The sequence below is a fragment of the Eleutherodactylus coqui genome, chromosome 2 (assembly GCF_035609145.1).
Source record: "Eleutherodactylus coqui strain aEleCoq1 chromosome 2, aEleCoq1.hap1, whole genome shotgun sequence".
Classification (NCBI taxonomy): Eukaryota; Metazoa; Chordata; class Amphibia; order Anura; family Eleutherodactylidae; genus Eleutherodactylus; species Eleutherodactylus coqui.
The window spans coordinates 329,954,398-329,971,824 of NC_089838.1; the positions used below are offsets into that span (position 1 = coordinate 329,954,398).

The window sequence follows — 17,427 nt, forward strand, 5'->3', positions numbered from 1 at the left end:
AGAAACGTGAAATTTTGCAAGAGCATTGATTATGTCATAAATAGGAAAAGCTAATGGGTCCCACCTCGATTATTCAATTCTATGCGCAAAAGAATTAGCGTCCAAATTTTACGTGCGGAATCTAATTCTCTCACTTCTTGGTGTCATAGAAACATGAAATTTGGAACGAGCATTGATTATGTCATAAATAGGAAAAGTTAATGCGTCCCACCTTGATTGTTCAATTCTAAGCGCAAAAGAATTAGCGTCCACATTTTACGTACAAAATCTAATTCTCTCACTTCCCAATGTCATAGAAACTTGAAATTTAGCACGAGCATTGATTATGTCATAAATAGGAAAAGTTAATGGGTCCCACCTCGATTATTCAATTCTAAGCGCAAAAGAATTAGCGTCCATATTTTACATACGGAATGTAATTTACTCACTTTCCGTTGTCATAGAAATGTGAAATTTGGCATGGGCATTGATTATGTCATAAATAGGAAAAGCTAATGGGTCCCAACTCGATTATTCAATTCTAAGTGCAAAAGAATTAGCGTCCAAATTTTACGTATGAAATCTAATTCTCTCACTTCCTGATGTCATTTTATATGAAGGAAACGTCGCATGGTTGCCTCCCCGTGATGTTTCCTGGGTCACGCAGAGAACTATGCAAAATGGTGAACATATGTTTTTCCGGTGTCTCTAAAGTAACCACGGCTTCAGAAGATTTTCCGTGTGAACACCAGATAAACACCAGTACCAAATTAACTCGGGCGAAGCCGGGTATATCAGCTAGTATATGTATATGTATCTGTATATATGGTGTGTATATAGAGATATATGTGTATATATTTTGGATATAGTATAACAATCCTATTGCTGTACGCAGTATAGAGGTACCATCTATCTGCAGTTTAGCGATGCTATTTACGTGCATGATTTAGTGGTATTAATGTATGCAGTATAGAAGTGTTATTTGTGTGTGATGGAACAGTGTAATTATTGTGAACAGTAGGGCAGTACTACTTATTTATATAGTGTAGCAGTATTATTCACGTACAGCATACAGTATAATGGTCTTATTTATATGCTCAGTAGGCTGGACTATTTTCATCTGCACAATATAGCACCACTATTTATTCATTACTGTCAAACCAACCTGTAACCTCAGTCCTGTCACTGCACACGGGGACACTGTGAGGCTTTATTTTACTTGCTTTATTATATGATCAGCAGACATCAATAAGCATCGAAGAAAGAATTATCTGTAGAAGCTCCAAAAAATCACAGGTTTACAAATTAACAAAAAGACCATTGAGACCAACCATCATCCTGCTTCACCTTCCATCACTACCCACCACCAACCCACACAACCAACCATCATCCATCATCACCAACCAACCATCATCCTCCTTCACCTTCCATCACTACCCACCACCAACCCACACAACCAACTATCATCCACCATCACCAACCAACCATCATACTCCTTTACCTTCCATCACTACCCACCACCAACCCACGCAATCAGCCATCATCCACCATCACCAACCAACCATCATCCTCCTTCACCTTCCATCACTACCCACCACCAACCCACACAACCAACCATCATCCACATCACCAACCAACCATCCTCCTCCTTCACCTTCCATCACTACCCACCACCAACCCACACAATCATCCATCATCCACCACCACCCACCTTTACCAGCTACCACAACCCACCATCACTCAGCACCATTCACCACCACCATCCAGCTTGATCATTCCCAACAATAATCATGCCCCACAACCAGCCATCACTCCCCATCACCACCCTCTGCTACCTAGCATCACTTACATTACTCAACATCTCCTTTCCCAATATATTGATATGCTTAAAGATCTGATCCCCAAATACACACAGGTGATTATATGCTTGATTAATACATTTTTCAGTAATCATTACACACAAGTCTGACATCAGTGAGAGCGACGTCATCCTTCACAAATCCTTGTTTTTTCTGCACTCTGGTTTGGATGCCCCGTATTCCTATCTCACAGTTAGTGCTCCACGGCCCATAACTTCCCTGTGACCGACCATCTCCCTCCATGACAGAGCCGTCGGAGCACGTGAACTTGATGTTGTTGGCGGCTGTTTTATCAATTATGTTTGTAGACTCAACTCTCAGGCTGAAGTTCATAAGGAATGTTTTTGAATCGCACCAGTAAGTGTGTCCCCAGGAGCCAAATCTGTGGAGGAAAAAAGTGCAGGATGTAATTCCAGAATGTCTTGTTATACATAGTATGAATGAAGACAATGTCCATTTAGTTCAGCCTATTTCCACCTTATAGTTGATCCAGAGGAAGGGAAAAACCCCAAGAGGCAGAAGCCAGTTAGCCTATTTGGGGGAAAATTACTTCCTGACTCCACAATGGCAATCAGAATAATCCCTGGACCAACCTCTGATAGTTTCTACCTGACTGTAAGACCCGGAACTACAAACCCGCTGGTCACCTAATGTCTATATCCTGTAATATCCTTTCTCTCTAGAAAGACATCTAGTCCCCCTTAAAATCCTCCATGGATTTTGCAATCACCACGTCCTCAGGCAGAGAGTTCCACAGTCTAACTGCTCTTACAGTAAAGAACCCCCTCCTGTGTTGGTGATGAAATCTGCTTTCTTCTAGACGTAGCGAACATTCGACTTACGCCGCTTGTCGGAACTGTTAACACTTTAAATACCGCTCTGACAGCGGTATTTAAATTGTTAACAGTTCTGAGGGGCGGCGCGGCTCATCGGAGCTGCTGCCGCCGGGTGCCCGCTGTAAGAAACAGCCTGCACCCGACGTTCCAGGGGCCCGTACAGCGTCCCACAATGAGATCATGGGACACTGTGCGGTTGCTAGGCAGCCGGGGACCTCCTGAAAGGCCCCAGGGCTGCCTATGCAGAGTGCCCATCAAGCGCACAGCGTGATAAGCACTCTGCATAGACAGCCCTAGGGCCTTTTAGAAGGCCCCCGGCTGCCTAGCCACTCTTTACCAAAAAAGAACCCCCCCAGATATTTACATACGCTCAGCTGGAAAGCCGAGACCCTTATGCCATGCAGCGCAGTGCTTTATAATGTGTGCTTCCAATATACTCCAAGCTTTTGCTTATCTGCGGACTGTCTCTACCCAGCCGCTATTGCCTTCAATCACCCTAGAAACAGGAACAATTAGTGAGGATGCTAGGGACGCACCGGCGGCACAGTACAAGAGCTTACAATCTTACCAACATACCCCTATCCTCCCCAACCACCGAACCACCAAACAGATATCACAGTATATAGCTCACAAGCCTAGGGAATGTAAAGTTATATATCATGTGACTTTTAGACCTCTTTAGAAAGCTCTCTCTCTCTGAGAATTCCAGCTCCATAGACTTCTCTGTGTTTGATCAGTCACCAGTAGTGCGGCCTGTGACAGACAGTATGCCTAACTAAACTAAACTAAACTAACTAACTAACTAACTTACATGCCTTGTTATTAGCCTTGAACAGTTTGGCGCCAAACATATAAAGCGGTGCATGCACGGTTACACCAGAGTCCGTGGTTCTCTGGCTGACCCAGGGCTGTTGGGTACCTCTAGGCTCTGTCGGGAATGGTAGGAATAGGAGTTCATCTGAGAACCATGTGAACTCACTGACACTGCTTCTTCTGAGCCCGGTCCTTAATGGCAATCTTCTCCGTTAGGATAGAGGTCTGACAAACTCTGGATCAGTCTCTAATTCGGCTCCCCTTCACGGTGACTCCGGTTCCTTTTGGGGTCTTTTTCCATGTGGATCACATTGGCTCACTCTCTCTAGTCCTCCAAAAGCACACTGCCCTGAAGGCCAACCCACACCACCTCCTTCTCTTTTTTTGTCTATGCAGCGATGATGCACTTTCTCTTTCCCGTGACATTCCAGGCCACAGTGACCTCTTGTGGTCAAACGACAAAATGTCAGTTATAACAGCATACCCTTATTTACGGAAACAGGTACATTCACAACAGGAGGGCTGTTTCATCATCTTACATGACCACAGAACAGTTGTCCATTTGGCCCAGAGAAGATGCTGACGTTTCTGGGTTGTGTTGATAAATGGCTTCTGTGATATAGAGACTGGCAGGTCCTCAACCATTTTGCTGTGTGTATCAGGCCTTAGACCTATATTCAGCATCCAATTTTTTTATCCCCTGTATAATTCCATTTAGGCCTTAATTAGTTAGAATGCAGTTATGAATTTCTCAGCCACGCCCCCCCCCCCCCCCCATGTTCCTTTTGAATATTCACATTTAGAAAGGCAATTGTCTGATCTTTCTCTGGACAAGATTAAATAAGCCCCGTCCATTCTTCTTGGCCTCCTGTCTCCATGTGTTTGTTTAGTTTAGACTTAGCAAAAAGTGGGAGGCATAATATAGAGACTGGCAGGTTGTCAGTGTCCCTTCTACCACCCCCACCCGCCATAAAAATACCTGCGGCAGACCCAGGGGTCTTGAAACAGGGAGCCTCTTTCTTCCTGTCAGGGTAGGTGGTGCTGACATGGTCCACTTTGTTGCTCCTGTGGGTATCCATAGGAGCCGGGAGTGAGTAGAGGGAGCAGACCCCCTTGAGGATCAAGGGACAGGGGGGAGGGTCTGTCACAGTTACTGTTTGGCTTATCCCCTCTCCAGCTGGTTCTGGATTTCCACAGGTCTGTCCTCCAGTTTTTGACGTAGCTATATGTGAACCTGGTGGCTTAGTCCGTGTATTTGGGGTCACGGTCCAGGACAAACTGGCAGATGTTGGCCGTACAAGTCTCCAGGAATTGCTCCTTCTGCACCATTTCTTCCAGGTTGTCTAACTGCATGATGGATTGCCCCCTTGATCCACTGCCAGAGGGCAGTCCTCTGTTGACCCAGCAGGTGCATGTGGCCCACACTGCAGCTCCCGGAGCTTCTGGCAGTATACCTCCAGAGTGAGGTTGTATTGCCGGGTCAGGGCTGCTTTGATGACCTTGTAGTCACCATCCTGCTCTCAGGGAATTTCCGTAAACACCTCCGGGGCCTTGCCCTTGAGCTCTGGGGTCAAGTGCCTGGCCCATTGCTCAGGGGGCAGCTGGTACTGGTAGCAGACCTTTTCAAACCCCCTCAGAAAAATGTCCATGTCCCTGTCTTTCTCTAGGACAGGCAAGCGTTCTTTTCGGGGTCGCATGGTCCTCGTGTTCCTGGACTCACATGTCTGTGTTGTTGGATTCTGCGCCTGGAACTCAGCTACTCGCAGCTAGTGCTCATGCTCTGTGCGATGTTCTGCAGCAGCAGCCTCTCTCTGCTTTGCATTCTGCAGCTTCACATTCTCGTAACTGGAGAATGAGCTGCATGTACTGTTCAGGGTCTGTTGTGCTCAACTGTTGCAGGGCTTTCTGATTAAACAAGTCTAATTCCTGCTGAGAGCTGCTGTTAGTTGGGACTTCTGGGACTCGACCCACTGCTGGCTCTGCTGGGGAGACATCCATCTCTTGCATGTGACATTCTGCGAGTTACTGCTGGGTATCGTCCCTTATCAGCAGGGTTATCATCTGGCGTCTCATCAGCCCGGTTGCATCCAGATCTATCTCCACAGAGCACTTCCCTGGTCTTGTCCTAGTAGGCAGCTGCCATCTCCGCAGCTGCTTGCCAAGCAAAAGATAGAACAGAAAAACAAGAAGGAAGGGGACTGCCTAAGGGTACACACAGTATATCCCTACACCAAAGAAAAATGATACATTAGTCAAAACCTTGTGAACGTTTCGCAGCCATCTTCTCAAAGGGTCCGCTAATTTTCTTTGTGCAAAGATTAACTGCTTAATTCTGGCACAAACATTTTAAATATCCCACTGCTACCACCAATTTGTCATGGATGGGAGAGAGGGGAGATCGGGGGACACCAATCAATACTGCCTCTATCACCGATTTCTCACAGAACAACTAATTTGAGCTCTCTCACAGCTGGAACACTTGTCACGACAGAGCCTCGATCAAGTTCTGAGTCATTAGAATACAGGTGGATTTGTACCCAGCTTTCCCAGGCTTCTGCACACATGCACACATGTTCTTCTTGCCTTCAGAGCCTCCTCTAACTGGTAGGGTGAAATAATAATTCTGCAACTTGCAGTAAACTTGATAATTCACTCAGCCTGATCTGACAGGCACTCTCGTGGACTCGGACAATAGGAAAAAGAGATAACATCTATAATTGTTCCTTCTCAGGAAAAAAATATATTCATGTTATGTTAGTAAAAGAACTAAAATCAAAGCATCAAAAAATGATATGGTATAATCTAATGAAATGCTATACACAACAGAGCAGGAGAGAATCTTGGTGGTCCCTCTTCTCTCAGAGCCTGCTATTCTCTCAGATGGTGTAAATTAACTTGGCTCGTTAGCTTCAACCCAGCGTCTCAGAAGTCCCTGAAATAAACTTAAGAGGCTAGCTACCCTTAGGTCAACATGTAAAAACTACCCAGATGAGGGCATGAGTGTCTCCAGAGTCAAGTATCGCCGCCGTCAACCTCTTCTCTATTCTTCTTTTTCTTCCCACTTTGGAGATTTGGGGCAACCAGCTAGCTGCCTCCACTCTGGATTTCGCAGCCCTGTAAATCTTGGCAGCTCTGGAAGAGGCAACCAGTTCGGTATGCCGATTGGCTCCAGATCTAGCAGCCTCCAACAATCCTGAAGATCTTCGGGAGAGCGTAAATTTAATCTACGGCCCCCATGTGTAATACCCAGACCAAAGGGAAATAGCCAGGCATATTTAATGTGTTTCTCTCTCAAGGCCTCCAGTAATTGGGTGCACTAGGCAGCATTTGGCCAAGGTAGACAGCGCCAGGTCTTGGAAAATTTGTAATTGAGCATCTGCATATTTTAGCTCTCTGCGTTTTCTAGCAGCACGCAGTATGTCCACAGTGTCCAGAAAGGAGAGGAATTTGCATACAACATTCCTTGGTGGTTCAGAAGCAGATGGTTGGGGTCTTAAAGCCCTATGTATACGCTCTATGGAAACAAAAGTCACCCTGTCAGGGCCCAGTAATAGTGCAAAAACTTCTTTCACCACTTTTGGCAGGGAGTCTGCCACGTTTCTGGGAGACCTTTTATGTCTCCTGTTTCTGTTTTCCATGTCTTCCTGCATAACAAGAGCTCTACTAATATGGGAGTGCTGTTCTCTTAGGGCTTGTACTACTTCAAGTAAGTGTGAGATGTTAAGGAGACTGATGCAGCTTCCAGTTATTCCACCCTGCAACCTATTTGTTTCATTTCTTTAATTTTAGATAGTTCCGTAATCACTGGTCGCAAAGCTTCCGATATCAAGTCCCTCATAAACCCCCTGATGATCTGCTGACCATCTTCTCCGTCTGACAAGGCCTCTTCCTACTTCTCCTTACTGTGAGCTGCTTTCATCTCCTTACTGGGTGCCATCTTAGATACAATATGCGGTAAGCGGGCGCCCCATTCTTTGAAGTACTTCTGCATGTCCCCTTGCATATTTGAGTGTCCGCAGCTAGACTATACTTTATAAGTAGAGATGAGCGAGTACCAAAATGCTCAGGTGCTCGTTACTCAAGTCAAAGTTTTCGTAATGCTTGAGAGCTCGTTTCGAGTAATGAACCCCATTGAAGTCAACGGGGGACTTGAGCATTTTTCAAGCTGACCGATGCTCTGCATAGCGGAGGTTGTGTGAAAACATGAGAAAGTCATGTAACCCCGCAAAAAATGGATAGGGAACTGCAGGGGCAGCATGCATGGGTACATCTGAGGCTCCCAGGTCGCACTATTAAGCCAAACTGGGGGCAAGAGCCTGGCGGTCACCCCCCCTAACAATTTACTTTACCATCCCGCTGCTATGCCTGCTGAGAAGTTCGCTGCAAGGCATAAAGGCCGACGCTTTGCGGTTGGAACAGGAGACGGGGGATGACAGTATGTCGCTTGATAGCCAGACCACCCTCATGTCTATATCTCCGCAGGTTTTGGAGGAGGAGGAGGAGGGGGAGGAGCAGGAGGAGGAGGAGGGGGAAGAGACAGCTGGGCGCACTGCAGAGGGTTCCCATGCTGCTTGCCTCTCATCTGTTCAGCGTGTATGGCCTGTGGAGGAGGAGGAGGAGCCTGAAAGTCATCTTCCTAGTGAGGACAGCGATGTGTTGTGTACTGGCACCCTGGCACACATGGCTGACTTCATGTTAGGCTACTTTCTCGTGACCCTCGCGTTAGATGCATTCTGGACCACACGGATTACTGGGTGTACACCCTTCTCGACCCATGGTACAAGGAGAACCTTTCCACTCTCTTTCCCAAAGGGGAAAGGGGTACGAGAGTGATGCAATACCACAGGGCACTGGTGGACAAAGTGATGCTAAACTTCCCATCTGACAACGATAGTGGCAGAAGGCGCAGTTCCGAGGGCCAAGTAGCAGGGGAGGCGCGGAGATCAGGCAGCATGTTCAGCGCAGGCAGGGGAACACTCTCCAAGGCCTTGGCCAGCTTTATGACTCCCCAGCAAGACTGTGTCACCACTCCCCAGTCAAAGCTGAGTCGGAGGGAGCACTGTAAAAAGATGGTGAGGGAGTACGTAGCCGATTGTACCACCGTCCTCTGTGATCCCTCTGCTCCATACAACTATTGAGTGTCAAAGCTGGACACGTGGCACGAACTTGCGCTGTATGCCCTGGAGGTGCTGGCTTGCCCTGCCACTAGCGTCTTGCCAGAGAGGGTGTTTAGTGCAGCTGGGGGAATCATCACAGATAAGCGTACCTGCCTGTCAATTGCCAGTGCCGACATGCTTACACTCATAAAGATGAACAAAGCCTGGATTTCCCCAGACTTCTCTTCTCCACCGGCGGAGAGCAGCGGAACCTAAAGATTCTTTTCGCTGCAACCGCAGATAACAGCACTCTTCTCTATCACTGGGAAAACGGGGCATTTATCCTTGTCAATCTGTCTCTGGCATTAGTCCTCCTCCTGCTACTCCTCCTCTAGAAACAACATGTCATTGCGCTGAACGGCTAATTTTTCTGCGGCCCAAAAGGCTCATCTACCAATGTTTTTACAATTTTTCAATATTTCAAAAGTATTGATACTGTAACATGAACCAATTTTTTCAACAGGGCTGCCTTCAGGCTCTGTTACAAATTAAACAACAGTAAGCTGTATCTTTCAAAAATATTTATGGGTTTCACCTGCCCTCTCGGTTGATGAATTTTTCATGGGTATACTTGTACTCTTGTTACACTATACTGCTGCCACGCAAATTTTACAGGGCTCTGCTTATACTGCTGCCACAAGGATGTTACTGGGGTCTGTCTATACTGCTTCCACTTAAATGTTACATGGGTCTGCCTATACTGCTGCCACAAGGATGTTACTGAGGTCTGCCTATACTGCTGCCACTTAAATGTTACAGGGGTCTGCCTATACTTCTGCTACAGAAATGTTACTGGGATCTGTCTATACTGTTACTACAGAAATGTTACATGGGTCTGCCTGTACTGCTGCCACGTAAATGTTACTGGGGTCTGCCTATACTGCTGCCACAAGGATGTTACTGGGGTCTGCCTATACTGCTGCCACTTAAATGTTACAGGGGTCTGCCAATACTGCTGCCACAAGGATGTTACTGGGGTCTGCCTATACTGCTGCCACAAGGATGTTACTGGGGTCTGCCTATACTGCTGCCACTTAAATGTTACAGGGGTCTGCCTATACTGCTGCCACGTAAATTTTACAGGGGTCTGCCTATACTGCTGCCACAAGGATGTTACTGGGATCTGCCTATACTGCTGCCACAAGGATGTTACTGGGGTCTGCCTATACTTCTGCCACGTAAATGTTACAGGGGTCTGCCTATACTACTGCCACAAGGATGTTATTGGGGTATGCCTATACTTCTGGAACAGTAATGTTACTGGGATCTGTCTATACTGTTGCTACAGAAATGTTACAGGGGTCTGCCTTTACTTCTACAGAAATGGTACTGGGGTCTGCCGATACGGCTGCTACAAAAATGGTACTGGGGTCTGCCTATACTTCTGCTACATAAATATTACAGGGTCTGCCTATACTGCTGCTACACAAATTTTACTGGGGTCTGCCTATATTGCTGCTACAGAAATGTTACAGGGATCTGCCTATACTGCTGCTACAGAAATGTTACCAGGGTCTGCCTATACTGCTGCTACATAAATGTTACTGGGGTCTGTCTATATTTTTACTAAGAAATGTTACTCGGCTCTGTCTATACTGTTACTACAGAACTGTTACTGGGATCTGTCTATACTGTTACTACTGAAATGTTACTAATACTGGGCTCTGCCTATACTGCTGCTACTGAAATGTTACAGGAGTCTGCCTACACTCCTGCTACTGAAATGTTACAGGGGTCTGCCCATACTGCTGCAACACAAATGTTACAGGGGTCTGCCTATACTGTTACTACAGAAATGTTACTGGGGTCTGTCTATACTGCTACTACGGAAATGTTACTAATACTGGGCTTTGCCTATACTGTTGCTACAGAAATGTTACAGGGGTCTGCCTATACTGTTGCTACAGAAATGTTACAGGGGTCTGCCTCTACTGTTGCTACAGAAATGTTACAGGGGTCTTCCTATACTGTTGCTACATAAATGTTATAGGGGTCTGCCTATACTGCTGCTACACAAATGTTACTAGGGGGTCTGCGTATAGTTCTGCTAGTAAAATGTTACAGGGGTCTGCCTATACTTCTGCTAATGAAATGTTACTGGGGTCTGTCTATACTGTTACTACAGAAATGTTACTGGGGTCTCCCTAGACTTCTGCAACATAACTGTTACTGGGGTCAGCTTATACCTTTGCTACAGGAATATTACAGGGGTCTGTGTATACTATGGGTGTACTAAGTCTTCCCATCACGGTGTTCTACTTAGCTGGCCCCTCAAAAAACCCAGACTGACTAGGGCATGGAGCGTGGGCCGAAGCCAACATGTATTTTCTCTCATGTTACCACAGCTATCCGGGGCACTGCAATGGGATTTCGTTAAGTACTGTCTGTGGGTTCCTGGGACCCACCCATGCTGTGGATTCACACAGACTTCCCATAGCGGAGTTGTACCTGCCTGGCACTTTAAAAAAAAAAACAGACTGACTAGGGCATGGAGCGTGGGCCAAAGCCAACATGTATTTTCTCTCACGTTACCACAGCTATGGGATTTTTTTATGTACCGTCGACACCTAGACAGAATGAATACTGTTAAATAGCATAGTGATAAGAGCTAGCTGCTGCACCCTGTGGACATGCGGAACATGGACTCCATACCTTGTTTCATCTGGTTTTTGGTGCGTATCATCTTGTTTTTTAGTATGTTCTCTTTGGTTTTTATCTATGTAAATATTTTATGATATGTATGTACATTGAGATATTTGTTTAGTGTTTATACACTTTTGTTATTGTCTTATTGTCTTTATAGGCTTGAAAAAGACCTCTACAGGTCGAAACGTCGCCTAGTTTTTAAACTATGAAACAATAAAGCATGTTCCTTTAGACAAGGAGGTTTTTTTGTGCATCACTATATGCTGCCACCTTTTCTGCTATATGTGTTTCCCCAAGGGGCTTATGTCCATAGCCCTGTTGGTGGCTCTGCATCTATCTAATTAGATTTTTTCGCTACAGAGAACTAAGATTCTCCTCTACTTAAAAATACTATTTTTCTCTCATTTGCCTCCCCCCTAGTATTTCACTCTGGTGGGGTAGAGTGAGTGCCGTGGTTTTTTGCTTACTACTGTGGACTTTTGTACAAGTGTGGTTTTCATGCGGCTGCAGCAAGCCGTATATATAGTTAGGGAAGGAGTATGTATAGTAAGTGCTGGATAAGCAGGATTTTGGTTTATGCCTGAAGTTAAGGCTGTATTTAGTTTATTTTTTTATGCTTTCTAATAAACACGGGCCGAGCCTGTATGGACTTTATCTACTGTTGAGGTCTCTGACTGCCGCTCACACTGCAACTCCGTGCTCTACCTGAGCTGACTCTCCCACAGTATATACTGAGGAGAATCTACTTCACCTCTATGTGCATAGGCGTACATATAGAGGTTGCTGGGGTCGCGGTTGCGACCCGGCCCCTGAGCCCCCGGGGGCCCTCTTTCACATGGACTGACCGCAGTTACTTTCACTGAGGTCTCTGCGCCGGCCGGCAGCTTCTCCTGCACGCCGGCGCTTCCTCCCGTCCCTCCGCTCAGACTCCTCCCCTGCCGGCTTGCAGGAGAAGCTGCTGGCCGCGCGCATATGTTTCTTTTCAGCCCCACTTCTGTAGCCTTGAGTAGTTCCAGCAACCTCATTGGTTGTTGGGGACACACCTTCCTTTCAGATGTGCCCGAGGATACAGTTACACAGAGCTGTGCACGGAAGCAGGTGCTGACAGGAATACAGTTACACAGATCTACGGTGTATTCACTGTTTCTCGTGCTTCCACAACTCTGTGAATACACCGCAGATCTGTGTAACTGTATCCTCAGGCACATCTGAAAGGAAGGTGTGTCCCCAACAACCAATGAGGTTGCTGGAATTGCTCAAGGCTACTGAAGTGGGGCTGAAACTGCAGTCAGTGTGCGGGACCCTGGGTGATGGGGTGGGGGGTGGGGGAGAACGAGGGGGACCCTGTGTAATGGGGGTGGGGAGCACGAGGGGGACCCTGTGTGATGGGGAGTGAACGAAGGGGACCCTGTGTGATGGGGCGGGGAAGAACGAGGGGGACCCTGAGTGATTGAGGGGTGGGGGGGAGAGAACAAGGGGCACCCTGTGTGATGGGGGGGGGGGAGAATGAGGGGGATCCTGTGTAATGGGGGGAAAACGAGGGGGATACTGTGTGATGGGGGGAGAGAACGAGGGGGACCTTGTGTGATGGGGTGGGGGGTGGGGGAGAACGAGGGGGATCCTGTGTGATGGGGAGTGGGGGGTGGGTAACGAGAGGCATTCTGTGTGATGGGGAGTGTGTGTGGGGAAAACAAGGGGCGTTCCGTGTAACGGGGAGTGGGGGGTATAAGGGGCATTCCGTGTGATGAGGAGTGGGGGGGGGGCGACGACGACAAGGGGTGTTCCATGTGATGGGGAGTGTTTAGAGTGTCAATGCTTATGGAAACAATGTATTGCGTATGGGCGGTTATCACATGCAGCCCATACAAATGTACAGGGCTCACGTTGCATGGTACACAAAGAAAGAGAGCATGCTGGGATTTATTTCTCTTGCATATCTACACGCAGTTCATTGACTTTCATTGACTCAGTTCACTGTGTACCACGTGTGTGCGCAACGCACGCATAATAGGTGGTGAAAACCTGGCAGTGGACATGAGCCCTAACATGTTATATAGAGTTAGCTTATGTTGTCTCTATTGTATGTATTGTTATTATGCTGTCTCCAATGTATATGTGTGTACGTGTATATGTATGTATGTGTATATATATATATATATATATATATATATATATATATATATATATATATATTTATATATATTTATATATAAATTTTCTTTCCTGAGGAAGCAAAGCATGCCTTGAGGCTTGTGTTCTGGATGTTTTACAACTCTGCTAAAACCCCTGATTACTAACGATCTATTGATGGGTCATTTAAAAAAACAGTAATGTGGCTAAGAGTGATGTAGGAGTAGCCGTGAAAAGGAGTGGGGGTTGGAGGGGTCTGTAGGGGGGCCCCAAGTTAAACTTTTGCACCCCGGGCCCATGAGCCTCTAGCTACGCCCCTTTCTATGTGTATATACTGAGGAGAATCTACCTCCCCTCTATGTGTATATACTGAGGAGAACCTACCTCACCTCTATGCGTATATACTGAGGAGAACCTACCTCACCTCTGTGTGTGTATATACTAAGGAGAACCTACCTCACCTCTGTGTGTGTATATACTGAGAAGAACCTACCTCACCTCTATGTGTATATACTGAGGAGAACCTACCTCACCTCTATGTGTATATACTGAGGAGAACCTACCTCACCTCTGTGTGTGTATATACTGAGGAGAACCTACCTCCCCTCTGTGTGTATATACTGAGGAGAACCTACCTTACCTCTGTGTGCGTATATACTGAGGAGAACCTACCTCACCTCTGTGTGCGTATATACTGAGGAGAACCTTCCTCACCTCTGTGTGCGTATATACTGAGGAGAACCTACCTCACCTCTGTGTTCGTATATACTGAGGAGAACCTACCGCACCTCTGTGTGTGTGTGTATATACTGAGGAGAACCTACCTCACCTCTGTGTGTGTATATACTGAGGAGAACCTACCTTACCTCTGTGTGCGTATATACTGAGGAGAACCTACCTCACCTCTGTGTGCGTATATACTGAGGAGAACCTTCCTCACCTCTGTGTGCGTATATACTGAGGAGAACCTACCTCACCTCTGTGTTCGTATATACTGAGGAGAACCTACCGCACCTCTGTGTGTGTGTGTATATACTGAGGAGAACCTACCTCACCTCTGTGTGTGTATATACTGAGGAGAACCTACCTCACCTCTGTGTGTGTGTATACTGAGGAGAACCTACCTCACCTCTGCGTGTGTATATACTGAGGAGAACCTACCTCACCTCTGTGTATGTATATACTGAGGAGAACCTACCTCACCTCTGTGTGTGTGTATATACTGAGGAGAATCTACCTCACCTCTGTGTGTGTATATACTGAGGAGAACCTACCTCACCTCTGTTTGTGTATATACTGAGGAGAACCTACCTCCCCTCTGTGCGTATATACTGAGGAGAACCTACCTCACCTCTGTGTGCGTATATACTGAGGAGAACCTACCTCACCTCTGTGTGCGTATATACTGAGGAGAACCTACCTCACCTCTGTGTGCGTATATACTGAGGAGAACCTACCTCACCTCTGTGTGCGTATATACTGACGAGAGCCTACCTCACCTCTGTGTGCGTGTGTATACTGAGGAGAACCTACCTCACCTCTGTGTGCGTATATACTGAGGAGAACCTACCTCACCTCTGTGTGTGTGTATATACTGAGGAGAACCTACCTCACCTCTGTGTGTGTACATACTGAGGAGAACCTACCTCACCTCTGTGTGTGTATATACTGAGGAGAACCTACCTCACCTCTGTGTGTGTATATACTGAGGAGAACCTACCTCACCTCTGTGTGTATATACTGAGAAGAACCTAACTCACCTCGGTGTGTGTATATACTGAGGAGAACCTACCTCACCTCTGTGTGTGTATATACTGAGGAGAACCTACCTCACCTCTGTGTGTGTATATACTGAGAAGAACCTACCTCACCTCTGTGTGTGTACATACTGAGGAGAACCTACCTCACCTCTGTGTGCGTATATACTGAGGAGAGCCTACCTCACCTCTATGTGTGTATATACTGAGGAGAATCTACCTCACCTCTGTGTGTATATACTGAGGAGAATCTACCTCACCTCTGTGTGTATATACTGAGGAGAGCCTACCTCACCTCTGTGTGTGTATATACTGAGCAGAATCTACCTCCCCTCTGTGCGTATATACTGAGGAGAACCTACCTCACCTCTGTGTGCGTAAATACTGAGGAGAACCTACCTCACCTCTGTGTGCGTATATACTTAGGAGAACCTACCTCACCTCTGTGTGCGTATATACTGAGGAGAACCTACCTCACCTCTGTGTGTGTGTATATACTGAGGAGAACCTATCTCACCTCTGTGTGTATATACTGAGGAGAACCTACCTCACCTCTGTGTGTGTATACTCAGGAGAACCTACCTCACCTCTGTGTGTGTATACACTTAGGAGAACCTACCTCACCTCTGTGTGTGTATATACTGAGGAGAACCTACCTCTCCTCTGTGTGTGTGTATATACTGAGGAGAACCTACCTCACCTCTGTGTGTGTATATACTGAGGAGAACCTACCTCACCTCTGTGTGTGTATATACTGAGAAGAACCCACCTCATCTCTGTGTGTGTGTATATACTGAGGGGAACCTACCTCACCTCTGTGTGTGTATATACTGAGGGGAACCTACCTCACCTCTGTGTGTGTATATACTGAGGGGAACCTACCTCACCTCTGTGTGTATATACTGAGGAGAACCTACCTCACCTCTGTGTGTGTATACTCAGGAGAACCTACCTCACCTCTGTGTGTGTATATACTTAGGAGAACCTACCTCACCTCTGTGTGTGTATATACTGAGGAGAACCTACCTCACCTCTGTGTGTGTGTATATACTGAGGAGAACCTACCTCACCTCTGTGTGTGTATATACTGAGGAGAACCTACCTCACCTCTGTGTGTGTATATACTGAGAAGAACCCACCTCATCTCTCTGTGTGTGTATATACTGAGGGGAACCTACCTCACCTCTGTGTGTGTATATACTGAGGGGAACCTACCTCACCTCTGTGTGTGTATATACTGAGGGGAACCTACCTCACCTCTGTGTGTGTATATACTGAGGAGAACCTACCTCACCTCTGTGTGTGTATATACTGAGGAGAACCTACCTCACCTCTGTGTGTGTATATACTGAGGAGAACCTACCTCACCTCTGTGTGTGTATATACTGAGGAGAACCTACCTCACCTCTGTGTGTGTATATACTGAGGAGAACCTACCTCACCTCTGTTTGTGTATATACTGAGGAGAACCTAACTCACCTCTGTGTGTGTATATACTGAGGAGAACCTACCTCACCTCTGTGTGTGTATAAACTGAGGAGAACCTACTTCACCTCTGTGTGTGTATATACTGAGGAGAACCTACCTCACCTCTGTGTGTGTATATACTGAGGAGAATCTACCTCACCTCTGTGTGTGTATATACTGAGGAGAATCTACCTCACCTCTGTGTGTGTATATACTGAGGAGAATCTACCTCACCTCTGTGTGTGTGTATATACTGAGGAGAATCTACCTCACCTCTGTGTGTGTATATACTGAGGAGAATCTACCTCACCTCTGTGTGTGTATATACTGAGGAGAATCTACCTCCCCTCTATGTGTATATACTGAGGAGAATCTACCTCACTCCTGTTTGTGTATATACTGAGGAGAATCTACCTCACCTCTGTGTGTGTGTATATACTGAGGAGAACCTACCTCACCTCTGTGTGTGTACATACTGAGGAGAACCTACCTCACCTCTGTGTGTGTATATACTGAGGAGAACCTACCTCACCTCTGTGTGTATATACTGAGAAGAACCTACCTCACCTCTGTGTGTGTACATACTGAGGAGAACTTACCTCACCTCTGTGTGTGTATACACTGAGGAGAACCTACCTCACCTCTGTGTGTGTATATACTGAGAAGAACCTACCTCACCTCTGTGTGTGTATATACTGAGGAGAACCTACCTCACCTCTGTGTGTGTATATACTGAGGAGAACCTTCCTCACCTCTGTGTGTGTATATACTGGGGAGAACCTAC

General features: G+C 46.5%; 1 protein-coding gene across 1 annotated transcript in view; it reads right to left on the reverse strand.

The window, feature by feature from the left end:
- Window positions 1–1,188: 1,188 nt before the first annotated feature.
- Window positions 1,189–17,427, reverse strand: part of LOC136610901 (vitelline membrane outer layer protein 1 homolog) — a 60,505-nt gene continuing 44,266 nt past the window's right edge. The window contains exon 4 of the transcript XR_010790192.1: window positions 1,189–1,557. The gene's annotated coding sequence lies outside the window, so the exon portion shown is untranslated. The remainder of the gene's footprint in view (window positions 1,558–17,427) is intronic.